We start from the raw sequence: 14,188 nt of genomic DNA, 5'->3' as shown, positions 1-14,188 counted from the left end.
TAAACATATTTACAGTGAGCCGTCGTGGCTTTTCCCTGCAGGAAACATTCATTTCACATTGGTTTTAGCAGCTCTCTGACGCTCTCGAACACACTCGCGAGTACGAGTGCACACACACACACAGACGCACGCACACATACACACACGCAGACACACGCACACATACACCCACACACACACACACACACACACACACGCACACATGCAGGCACACGTACACGCACACACACACACACCTCACTCAAAAAATTCAGTTTAAAGACTAAACAGTATAATGAGACATCATAGATCATCTATCTATCTATCTATCTGATTGTCTGTCTGTCTGTCTGTCTGTCTAAAACAGCCCCAAATATCTTCCTTTCTAAATAATTTAGCATGTGACTGATCTGTGGCTTACTCTGCTTGGGTTTAGTTGTGTATGTGTGTGTGTGTGTGTGTGTGTGTGTAGGCGTGCGTGCATGCGTGCGTGCATGCGTGTGTGGGTGCACACGCACATCTGTGTTTACATACATTACTATGTTTCCTGCCGCACACAATGGCACCGTGATGATGCCGTTTCGAAGACCAAATCAAAGACTGGTATTGGGTTCATGTTATTCTGTGCTTCGGTATCGTGCGGCGTCGTTCCCTTGTTGTTCCCCTTGAGCTTGGCTCGTCCAACAGAATCAAACGGAGCAGGAGTTCAGCAGTTTTGGAGACCAGGACGATGCATTACGCAAACCGCATGGTGAGACCTCCCGGAGAGAAGGGAGCGTGAACACAGCACAGCACAGCACAACACAGTACAACACAGCAGAGCACAACACAGCACAACACAACACAACACAACACAACACAACACAACACAGTACAACACAGCAGAGCACAACACAGCACAACACAACACAACACAGCACAGCACAACACAACACAACACAACACAACACAGCACAACACAACACAGCACAACACAGCACAGCACAACACAGCACAACACAGCACGCACACAACACAACACAGCACAGCATAGCACAACACAGTACAACACAGCAGAGCACAACACAGCACAACACAACACAACACAACACAACACAACACAGCACAGCACAACACAACACAGCACAACACAACACAGCACAGCACAACACAACACAGCACAACACAGCACAGCACAACACAGCACAACACAACACAACACAACACAACACAGCACAGCACAGCACAACACAGCACAACACAACACAACACAGCAGGGCACAACACAACACAGCAGAGCACAACACAACACAACACAGCACAGCACAACACAGCACAACACAGCACAACACAACACAGCACGGCACAACACGGCACAACGCAATGCAACACAACACAACACAACACAACACAGAACAGCACAACACAGCACAACACAACACAACACAACACAGCACAGCACAACGCAACACAACACAACACAACACAGCACAACACAACACAACACAACACAACACAACACAGCACAGCACAGCACAACACAACACAACACAACACAACACAACACAGCACACCACAACACAGCACAACACAGCACAACACAACACAACACAACACAACACAACACAACCCAGCACAGCGCAACGCAACGCAACGCAACGCAACGCAACGCAACGCAACACAACACAACACAACACAACACAGCACAGCACAACGCAACGCAACACAACACAACACAACACAACACAGCACAGCACAACACGGCACAACGCAATGCAACACAACACAACACAACACAGCACAACGCAACACAGCACAACACAACACAACGCAGCACAGCACAACGCAACGCAACACAACACAACACAACACAACACAGCACAGCACAACACAGCACAGCACAACGCAATGCAACACAACACAACGCAACACAACACAACACAACACAGCAGAACACAACACAACACAACACAGCACAACGCAACACAACACAACACAACACAACACAACACAAAACAACACAGTGGTTATTAAGAAGTAGTCTTGCCCTCAATGTAACCCCAATGAGGTTACTGTTAGACGTTCTGAGATCCTGAGTCATTTCTAGTCGATTTGATGGAATGGAAAAAGTAACAGATGGTGAAGTTATTGCCTCTTCTCGCTGTGTGGCAGACAATTGCAAATAATTATTATGCTAAAACAATGACAGTCCTCATTAGCCCTCGTTTAACTCATGTCTGGGGGTTTTAGTCACCAGAGGCACATGCAATGGACTTGACTGGTGGCGAAAAACACAACTTTTCTGTATTTACACAGTTTCCCAGGGGGACGGACACATGAAAAGAAGGGAAAGACAGATCCCCCACTGTGGGCTGATTTGAGATGGCACGTCGGCCCTCTCCCGCCCGCTGCTATCAGAGGGTTAGGGGCCGCGAAGCGTGAAAGGCCAGGGGGGCGCAGTCAGAAATAGGAGGACCGCGGCGAGGGCCGGGACGGTTTGCTGAACCCCTCCTTTGTTTTCGGTTTGTTTAAAATCATCGGCATTACCAAATTACGTCCGCGCAACTACAAAAGCCGGTGCCTTGATCGCTGTCCAGCCGTGGGCCGCCCCGGGACCGCACATCCGTGGGTACCATGATTAGGCGCCCAAGCAGGGACGTAATGAGGCTCGGATGAGAGAGATGAAGGGAGGTAGATTGGTACTGGAAGAACCTGTGACCCCGCCGTGCCCGATGCCTTGGCAGAGGCTGCGGCCTGATTAATGTGGCGTGAGACGCCGGCCACCGAGCGTAAGAACAAGGGTGTTTACTGGACAGACTCTGCCCAACTAGACAGCCAGGCTCATCCCTTATATATATATATATATATATATATATATATATATATATATACTGTATATACTGTATATATAGTACACATTTCTTGCAGAAATCCCTTCCCTTCTCATCTCATTTCTTACTTTCCTTTTCCTTCCCGGCAAATTATTACCTGCATTCCTGTGGCGTAGCGAATCTGAATGCTGCTATCGGCGCTGTAATCAGAGATCAGGGGATGCTTATGTTTTGCTCCTCTCTTCGCTCCAGGTAACAGCTTTTCTCATTCGGCCGTGAAAGGCTCTCCAGTTATTGATACTTTCGCTAAGGGGGTCATGCAATAATACCGCTTTCCTTCTCCGCTGCTTCCAGGGGCTCCCTCTGCTTAAAGGAATCGGAGCTGGAAGTCTCGAGTCCAGGCCCTGTATTAACTTACAAGAATGTTGTTTGTCTCCGAGATGCCAAACCAAACACAATATCCTTTTCATGTGGCCTTGTTTTTGTCTGAAGGCCACTCGATTTGATGAATGCTTTTTGCGCGCCATAAAATGTGATATGTTTAAAAAACGTTTTCAAAGCTAGTATGAATGTGTCAATGGAATGTCACGTTTCTCGCAAGGCTATTTATTGCAGTGAAAGCGCTCTAAATAATCAATAAAATGCATACTTTTTAACGTGTTTTATGTGATGTCTGAGATAGGTGCTCAGCATCAAGAAAATTTACAAGACGGATGTTTAGAATCCAGTAAAAAATTATACTGCTGCACCTGGAACACAGCAGAAGAAGGCTGAGTATGTGTTTAACAGCTGATTTTAATACCTGCCGCGCTATAAGGTGTGCACCTGTCCGAGTAATAGGAAAACATAATGCACTGGGTTAAAGATTGTTTGGCAAAAGGTAGGCACAGCCAGTAAAAAAAATAAGAAAAAGGAATTAAATGTTTTTGAAACTGTAAAAGTCTGTGAAAACTTGTTTTCTGGTCAATCTCAAGTCAGCACCTGGGCGGACCAGGCCGGGTGGAAGGTGTTGTGTCACAGATCTGTGGCGTGTCAGGCAGTAAATTAAAACGAGGTGCAATTTCCTCCTGGCGAATTAGCGAAGGAATTGGTGCCGTCTGACTCATCGACGTCCCCGGGGCTCTGGGAAGCGAGCTTTGTAGATCGCACTGCGGAGGACTGAGGGATGCGATGTCTGGAGCTGTAGAAGGCGGTCCCAGACAAGATAGGAGCAGAGAGGCGTGAACCGCCGAGAGAGGAGGGACAGGGGAGTAAGTACAGGCCGGATCCGTTGGATTTATCAAGATTTGGGAGGACGGCAACATAGCCCCCAACGAAGTTCACCGGTCACATCTGTGCATCGGCGCTGGAAGAACGCGAACCGAGAAAGGTTATGTCATGATCCGAGCAAAGAACCTCGAAGGAACCCACTCCGTGCGCGACCCCTCTCTTTCTCTGGGACGCTGTTTGCATGATGACAGCATGGACTCAGGGAGAGGGGACGGCACTGAGTGATTTTCAGATGTAGACACGGCCAGCCAGCATGCTCTCTGAACAAACAGACTAATGATCATCTCCCCTTCCCTTCTGACTGACTGAACTGGATTGGCCTTTTTTTAAACTCCTCGATCCCTCTGCTTTTACATCTCTTCCGTCTTGGTCACTCACTGTCGCGTGATTGCTTTTCTCACGTTGATATGCAGGTCAGTCCATGTCAAACCAAACCAAAGTAAATAGTGTCTGTGGGTAGTTGTGTTCAGCATGGACACAACAGGCCAAGGCCACTTGGGGATTATTGGGTTTATGCCGGAGTCAAGGTCCTGATGGAAGGTATAAATCTAGTGGAAGGCCTGGGGGCTCATGGATCACTTGCGTTTGACCTCATCTTAACACCAGAGGCACTGTTAAGAGAGACGGACAAGACTGATCGATTAAACCCTGCCTTCCGCCTCCTGTCCTCTGTTATTGACAAGGTCACTTAATCCATGTTTAAATGTTGGAACACGCAATGCGTATGGGCTCAGCCGACGGACCCGGAGGGGGTCAATATTATCATCGGCAAGCAAAAGCACTTCGGAGTTTAAGGTCACAGGCGATGCTTCGCAAGGACGTCTAATTTAACGTTCATCTTATTTAAGAGTTTCAGAGCACAGAAATGGAATTTGACGACTCAGGTGAAGACAAAACATCGTTCGCTGCAATAAATGAAAGAGGGTGCAAATGCATTGGTAAAAGTGTTACCTTCTCTGTGCTCCAATGCCATACGCAATGAGTCGTAAAGAAAAAAGCCTCTATGCACATGAGACACCAATTGTACTTCTCTCTTCTGAGGAATAGCTTTCTTTCTACATCTCGTCAGTAGCTTACTTTAGATTGCCCAGTCTTCATTCCAGGAATGACTGAAATTGAGCGTGACTGGATAAGTGAAGACATTTTCAACAACTGAGCCGTTTAGCGGTGACTTCAGTATTGGGACTGATGCTGTTCTGGAGTCCTGGAGCTGAGCTCAGAATTTCAGCTGAACCCACTGTGACACCAGGCCTGCGCTGGAACCCACGTCATGTCCAATCAAAGACTTTGGGGGGGTCTGGGGGGTCTAATCCCAGGACTCTCCGCATTGGTTTTCAACCAAGTCGAACCTTCTACTTCTGAAGAGGCCCGAATATGCCCCAGTGACAGTCATTTTGACGGTGAATATATTTGAATCCTGAATTCTGTGTCATTTTGACAATGTTGCAGAATATTGAATATTACAGAGAAAGGATTTTACCATCATAAGAATACTTTTTGCCTAGGTATATTTCAGGTCTGAATGTTCTTTGTAGAGTGCGGAACAGAAGCTCCTGTGTCTTCATAACCACTTTGTCATGGGTACTGCCCACAGCGATGGGGGAAGGAGAACGCCGAGCCAGTCACATGTTTGCCCAGCAGAAGTTATTGTTATGTCTACTTCTAGGAGGTATACCGTTACATGCCGGGCCACCTTTTAATGCTTCACACCTCCTTCCACTCTCTTTTTTCACTAGTTTTCCCCATCCTCTTTTTTTCTTTTCCATCAGGATTTGCAGAATTAAAACACCCAGAGACCCGGTGTGAGGGTACAGTTGTTCCCAGTTCTTTTCTTTTATATTGAAGGAAGTTGAGAAGTGTGATGTCTACATCTCCTTCTGCTGCTAGCTGCGAGCTGACGTAGGCTCGCCCTGTGAGTCAATAAACAGCCGCACTGGTGAGTTTCAACATGTCTGTCAACTACGTTGTGCGCTCACACACACGTGTGTCCGTATGTGCATGTGATCATGCACACAAGCATACTTGTGATATTGCACGGATTGGTCTTTGACTGAAACAGCAACTGCGTCTATGATTCTTGATACAGCGCCACAGAAATGCTGAAACCAGCTTTTTAAATGTAAGGTGTCTCTCAAGTGATTCTCATGTGATTTTGTTACATTATTGTTCAGTTACTGTAGATTGGCATCGGCAGACCACGTAATTCGCAAATGCGTATCAGTCTGGGATCTCTCGGTTAATTTTTAATTTCCAAGGGCCACAGGCCGAAATGTCTCTGGACGCCATTGGACAGACCTGCAGCCAGTCAGAGCAGCGAGACGTGTGACGTAGCACTGAGCGAGGGAGTTGGTAAATTCAACTTTTACAAAACCCTGAAGTACGGTCAACACATCTTTCTTATCAACAAAAGATTTTCTGCCACTTTAGTGGGGGGTGGGGGGGGGCGCATGGTTGACAAAAATATGCCACCGTGTGGAGGTGGTGGGGGCGGGGGCATGGATATATTACAATTTAAAATGCATGGGTTTCAATTTCTGACTATCACAAAATATACGTGGGATACTGGTTTGGCTTTTTCTCTATTGAATGGTCTATTAAATTCAAGGATGGGTGAGAATAGGTATATAGGGTCATGCCCTTATTCATAGATACAATTCAGCTGTATATAATAGCAGCGTTTGCATGCCTGTGTACCCATCAGACAGTGCAGTAAACATCTCCATGGTAACAGCCAACTCCACCAATCAGAGACGTCGCTGTTACACTTAAGATTATGGGTAGGTTAGTACTTCTCCATGACATCGTAAATAAAATACATGTTTTTCTTCAAACAAGGTTGATATCATATGGACTTGTAGCTTCTACACGAGCAAAAATGAATTATTATATACATTGCGTAATATTTACAGAACTATTTATAAACATTTTAAACCCTTACCCTAAACCCTAGCCCTAAAAACTACAAAAACTTAAATTCTGCACCATTTTGTTATGCATTTGAACGCAATGGCCTCATGGGCAATGTACTTGTATTATTATCAACCTAAAAAGGAAATGAATTTATAGGTGAAAAACGACATGCTTGTGTTACTAGGGGTTAATTTGGTCGGAGAATGGAACAGAGAACAATCTTTAATCGTCACACAGCACACCACACTACAACACATGCACGCACACACACACACACACACACATGCTCATGCTTTGGATGGTGGCCGGTGAAATGAGGCCTCTGCGTTTAACCCATCCTGGCTTGTGCATCCTCCGGGGCCACAGCCAGGAGCAGTGGGCAGCATTCGTGGGACCTGGTGATGAGTGTCCACCGCTGGTCAGACGATGATGTGTGCATGTTTTTGGGGGGGGTCCTTACTGACGTTAGGTGGAGGAAACCCCATGTGAGCACGGGGAGAACATGCAAACTCCACACAGAAAGGCTCCTATTTGGGAGATAACCCACCGAGCACAGTGCCAATATACCTGCAAGATGAGACCTCTCCAAAAATGTATTGGGTTTTGTTCTATGACGAAGTAAAAAAAGTCCAACTCTGCCATTGCAGTGGGGTTCCAAGTGTGGATTCCAAGACCAATCACATTCTAAATGGAATAAAATCAGATTTTTTATTTTTTATTGATTTTTTGTCGTAGAACAAAACCAAACACATTTTTGGAAAGGTCTCATCTTTGTAGGTTAACATCTGTAAGTTTTCCAAATGCTAGTCAGAACGAAATTTAAACCCATGCATTTAAATGTTTTATATATCCATCTATTTCAAAGTTAAAAAAAAAAATCTCCCCATTCAAATTAATTGGTTTAAATTTCATTCTGTGTAGCACGAAAAAAAAAAACCTGGACAATCATGCTCCGGGGCACGGGTCAATTTTCCAATAGATGTCATGAAAAGGATATGAGGGATGGGAGGGATGAAAATTGAAGTTTCAGCAGCGTGAACTTAAAATACTTTTTTGTATCTGTAGAGCAAAGATACATAAAAACACAAAAGGCAACTGCTTTCCATTATTTTCAGGCTTTCCTCTGATTTGATAGCATTTTTCCTCTTTGTGGGACGGAGTATCTTGGTGTCAAGATGCAGTATTAACAGATTTTAGATACAAAAGTCATGTGCAAAATCAAGTGTAGTTTGGAATGTGTCTGTTGCGTCTGCTTCCCAGGACGAGGAAGGAACGATAACAATCACGTTGTTCAGTTGGGGACATTGTTTATTCTTTCCAAAGCCAGCATTGGTAAGGGATTTGAGAAAAGTCTGCGAAGATCAGAGAGCAAGTGTGATGGTTTCTTTTTAAGGAAACTAATAGTACTAATATTATTGTAATGTCTTGCCAGTGCATTAAAAGTTAACTTGGACGGAGATGGTGCATGATTAAAGCTCTGCGATATGTCTGGAACATCTCTCCTGCCCTAAAAGCTCGGGGGAGACAGACCATTTCTTTGAAACAGAAGCTGATTTGCGATGGGGAGGACGGGAGCAAAGGTTCGGGGTCGAGAATTTTACTCTTCCGAGTCGCGGTGCTTCTTGATTCTTAGGTAAGTTTAATCTAACAGTTTACGTTTTATGTCTCAAATATCCTAAGACAGCCTGAATCAGGGGACCGTACCAAGGGCCCGGGTTCGGGTTGCCGCATGAGAACTCATCAGTTCCACATTTCTCCACATCCCACACACACACACACACACACACACACACACACACACACACACACACACACACGTAAAACACCTCGCACTTTTTTCCCCCAACATTGTCATTCTGTGTGTTTACTCAAAATGGAAGACTAATGGCTTAAACAAATGCATTGAATGTGCTTCATTCAATTGCTTTCAACAAGTTAAATGGGAACTTGGACAACTCCCGAAGCCCAAATCCCTCAAACCTGCCGAGGTGGTGCAACACACTAGCCTCCAGATATTTGGTTTTGCCGGTTCGGGAAGGCACGTACATATCTGAAGGAGCCTGTGTATTTGTCGTTCCCCATGGAGGTAAGAAGAAGGTACAGTAGCCTGAAGGTTAAATATTAATACAGAATGAAATAAACATTGTGGTTTAGAGGATGGAGGGAGGAATAGAGGGAGAATGCTCAGCACAAGTCCTGTGATCCCGGTGTTAATGTCCCTGTGTGGTGAGTTTGAAACTCCTCATTGCACACGCCCGAGTGCGACGGCAGTATTAAATATGCACTGTGGGACAGAAGTTGCTATATCAAGCAAATTCTATGTATATGGAACAATTTCCGTCAATTTAATGTAACTCCAGTTATTTTTGTGGCTTTGAATGTTTTGTATGTACTGAAAGATGATGTGTGTGCGTGTTTTGCGGTTTAGGACTCCTTGCCACCGCTTGGTTGCCACAGTAAGGGTGTGGCTGTCCTACTGTTGGAGATGGTACATTGTTTCCAGTAATTTATTCATAGCTCTGAGGTTTTCTCTGTATTTTTCATCCATTTTTTATTAAGAAAGAGTAAATCACCAACAGCAAGCATTTTTTTTATTCATGAATACTGCATGGCATACATGGCATACTCTGTCTATTTATGCCGTACTCCACAGCCATTGAATAATCAGTGGGAAAGAGTGACTGCTCCTTGTCCCGATATCGTCTCTTTGTTGACACTGCAGGGCAACTCTTTGCGCTAACTATTTGGCTAATTATTGAAAGAGGACTTGTCATTAGGAGAGGTCAAGTTTGACTACCGAGGTGGCACGCGGCTTCCCTCCATACTGGGGAGAGGCAGACAGGTCTAGAACGGCTCCCAGTCGTTCTCAAAGGTGATGAAAGACAGGCTGCTTTCCACACTCCTTCCATGGTTTGCAAAAACAGCTGGCCCCCATCATGGCCTGCTCTCAACTTCTCTCGTGCACTTGCGCGTGCCTGTGTGAGTCTTTTTGTCTGCGCATTCTTTCAGCGTTTGCGTGCACGCCGCACTCAGTAGTCAAAATGACATTGAATATGCGTTGTCATAAGCAACAATAAAATAGCCGTGTTTTTCTGTAACCTGTCCGACGTCATATATCTATCTCATCTTGTCTCGGTTAAAATAATAAAATGTCACAGAGTTTAAGCTTAGTTCTCCCATTCTACACAGCTTTCAAGATGAAGTGTCTTGAGAAACCGGATACCCAACCTCACTTTCCCATCGCATCATTCCATACTGAACCGATGTTACTGAAGACGGATTTATTTCTTCTGGTCCTCGTCCTTTTGTCACAAGCGATCACTTGTCATTGGCGCGAAGGAAGTCGTGGCTGGCGCTCTGTGGGCAGATGAAGACGTCAACTGTGCAGTCACCCATTGTGAAAGGGCAGGTGGGCGGCAAACGCGGCTCATTTGCTCGTCACAGGCCCGTGGTTCATTTTGCTGAGCCAAATCCTCTCATTTAGGGGATTATGCTCCCGAGCCCGTGGGGATCCACGGGAGTGTAGGTGGAGGTCAAAGGGAGTGAAAGAAAGGGAGTAAAATGGGGAATGGTGGTGAGAGGGTGATAGAGGGAGAGAGGGTCGGCCGGGGTAGTTGGAGGGAGACATGTCTTGGAGGGAGACATGAGTGAGACGTGCGGTTGGGCTTCGCATGGAAAGAGACGGAGGCCACGCTGGACGAGCGAAGGTAGGGGGTTGGAGTCCCTACTTGAAATGAGGGAAGGGGTGTGCAGCGATCTGACAGTTCAGGACGGGCAGGGGTCATCGGTATAGGAAGGACTTGCGAGAGGTGGGGGTGAGCATTGTTTGAGGAGGCCTGAGTGAACACCGATGGGGGCGGGTGGTGGTTTCAATGGACATTGACAAACCTCTCGACGAGCGGCGACAAACCTCCTCCACCGCCACTCCTACTCCAGAAGCCTCATCAGCCCCACTTCCAAACATACCGCAAGCACTTCACAGCTTTGATAAGTTCCCTCCTGCTCAGAACTCGCACACAAGGAACTGATGAACCCCAAGGTGGTCGGAGCACTCCAGACTCTGAGTGAAAAGGAAAGATTAGACCATAAAGCTGAATAAGTGCTCCAGAAACGGGGCGGACATTTTGAAACACACAAAACCCCTTTGGGTTCTGAGCAAACACCGCTCCCACTCGAGGACCTGTCCCTCCTTTTTTTTTTATTGGACCAATGTTATTCAGTGTATTTATGAACAATGGCCGGGCTCAAAATTGGGGAGGAGAGGAAAGATCGTTTTCAGAATGTCCAAGTGGCCGTGAGGGTTGAAACGAAACTAAGAAAGAAATCAAAAGGAGATTTATTCCACCAGGTCTAATCTGCCTGCCAGTATGGGCTTTGATTATCACGTCGTTTTGATACCTCGACAACTGTTCATCCGATCTACTTCACACTTTGCAGGTGTATTTCTGGGGACCCAAGGACGTGCAGCGTGGAATTCGATGCAATTTGGACACACGACACGTGTAATATTAATAAACTTTGAATAAACAGCAAACAGCAAGGCTTCAGGGCTCTGCGGCTGAGTCACAAAGAGTGTCCCTCCCCGGTCTACGACTTTAACTGGAAGTTTTGTCTTTCATTGTGGAACACGGGGCTGAATCATTGACATTTTGTTAAACTGTGCCATTCAAATGTCTGAGAAAGGGTTAAATTTTGAAGGGGCATGCTAAGAGCTGAATCATTGACATTTTGTTAAACTGTGCCATTTAAAGTGTCTTTGAAAGTCTTAGTATTTTGACCGGGCATGCACGAGTTTAAAAGCAATGGAGAGTGATGCGGAGAGAGGTATATCGAGGTAGAACGGAGTTCAACGCAAAGACAGAGGGGAGAGATCGAACAAAGATTTGATGGGATAAGTTGGGAAAAGATACCTATTGAGAGGGCTCAATGTGGAGAGCCCAATGTGGGCTCAGTGGAGAACCCTCGAGCTGGGAGCCCCGAATGCCTCCACCTTGGCAGGGGTTCAAACATCCTCGCCACCCACTCTCTCTCGTAGTCCAGCAGGCCAAGAGGAATCCATTAAGGACAACCTATATTTTAGCTATTCTCTCACGCAGTCGGTTTCAATAATTTTTAAAATGGCAATTACCACTCCACCTTTTACTTGCAATAAACTACAACCCATTTAACTCGCAAGGAACCAACACCTTGGAGGAAATGAATGGACGGTGTCAATGAGCCACAAAGTCAGGACATTTTGCTTTTGTCGCCCTCGTTTGAGTTCCAGACGGTTAAACGAGCGCTAAATTCAAAATCTCGGGATTACATTGCAGTCATTCTTGGCCAAACGGATAGACAAATAGAAGTGTGGACTAACATCCTTAAGTGGGCCATTCACTCCTAATTCACCTTGCACAATAGCTCCGTCTGGCTTCAGTTTATGGCAGATTGGGTTACATGAGCTTTGGAATAATGAAATGGTTCGTCAATGCTGCCAATCCCACATAGTGCACAAAAGGGCCTGTCTGTTTCAGTCACTAATCCAGTCGATTTGGGAAGCCGAGTCTTTGGCGTGACACTTGTTCCCTACGGTCCCCCAATGTTCTTTCTGGACCCTTCCGAGCGCCAGCCCACATTAGCATAACCGGGAGGCCCGTTCTCTTACTACAGGATTAGTTCAGCTTTCCACCCACTGTCTGATGGCTCTTTATCCACTCTGATGTGGCCAGTACGAGGTTTCCGCCACGCCGTCATCACAAAAGTCATTATCATTCACCACCAGAAGGGCACAGCCCACGGAGGGTCTGCCATTTAGAGTGGGACTGACATCTCATTTGGGATGGTTTAGGAAGGGAAAGAGCCGGACCTCCCCTTTGATGACTATGATGGATTAGTCAATAAATAGCCACTCGGCGCATCTTTGGACTTGTTCGGGAATCGGAATAGGATTGTTTAGAAGATATTTTGAGGTGCAATGGTTGTACCATGCTTCTCCTTTTTAAATGTTTCGCCGGAGCGTTGTCGACTTTATTGTGATTAATGTGCTGATGTTAATGCATAAAGGAAAACACATTGAAACATCCCTGTTTCTATTTCCTTCCAGTACCGTGGCTTTATTCAATTCAACTTGTAATTAATCTGACTCACTTACGCTGGTCAATGACAGAGTCTGTCACACAGATGAGAGTCTCCCTGCAGTTCCCCTGTACGCTGCAAGGTAAATATTATCTGCTATAATTTGAAGCTGGGTGACTGATGACCAGACCAGTGTACGGTATGTAGGCAAATCAGAAAGCACATCCCAGTGATTAACCGAGGTTTTCTGAGATTTACCGCCGCACACGTCAGATCAAGTCCTGGAGAATGGGGTAGAAAGATTCATTATAAGTCAGAATCAGAATCAGAATCAGTCTTTATTGCCAAATAAGTTTACACAAACAAGGAATTTGTCTTGGTGTTCGGCGCATACATGAAACATAAATGTAAAACAATTAGTAAAATATTAGTGAAATATATAAGAATATGTAAAAAAAGTTTTTTTTTTTTTTATAAAATGTAATAAAAAAAATGTAATAAGATGTATTGTTGCAATTGTTTGATATGATCGATACACTTTTCAAATGGGAACTAGGCAGGTGAGGTTCTGGAGAGTTGAAAAGGGGAACAAAAAACAGACAGAAAGTTCAGAAATCGAACATTGCCAATGACACCGGGAAGAACAAATGAAGCGAAAAAGACCATAAGCAAACAAATAAGCAGGGCGAGCAGATAAATGAAAGTAAAACCGGCCGAAAGACACGTCCTAATAGATCACACATGTTAATAAGATTCATCTACAGACCTCTCGAGTTTTCAAGCTTTGATCTGATTTGTCAAAGTGTGTCGCAATGAAATGCCGAGTGCTTCATGAAACGCCAATCCCAACTATGCAAGAATACAATACAAAAACAGCAGCTTTCATTTGAGTAGCTCTAACAAAGGTCACACTCTAGGTCAAATGTATATATCGATAAAATAAAGGATAAGATAAGATAGAGCACACTATATTATAGAGTGTGTAATATATAACACATTTATAAAAAATGAACAAGTACGCAGCGCCCACCACATCCTTCTCGTCGTTTTCCAAACTCTTTCTTTCTCTCGCCTCCTACTTTGCCTTTACCTCGCCTCTCCTGCCGCTCGTGCTTTCACAGTTTCTTTTTCTCCTGTGTTTTCCATGCTCCCTCTCACCCTTCCTC

The sequence above is a fragment of the Zeus faber genome (assembly GCF_960531495.2).
Source record: "Zeus faber genome assembly, chromosome: 6".
Taxonomy (NCBI): domain Eukaryota; kingdom Metazoa; phylum Chordata; class Actinopteri; order Zeiformes; family Zeidae; genus Zeus; species Zeus faber.
Note: the sequence above shows the minus strand (reverse complement) of the source record.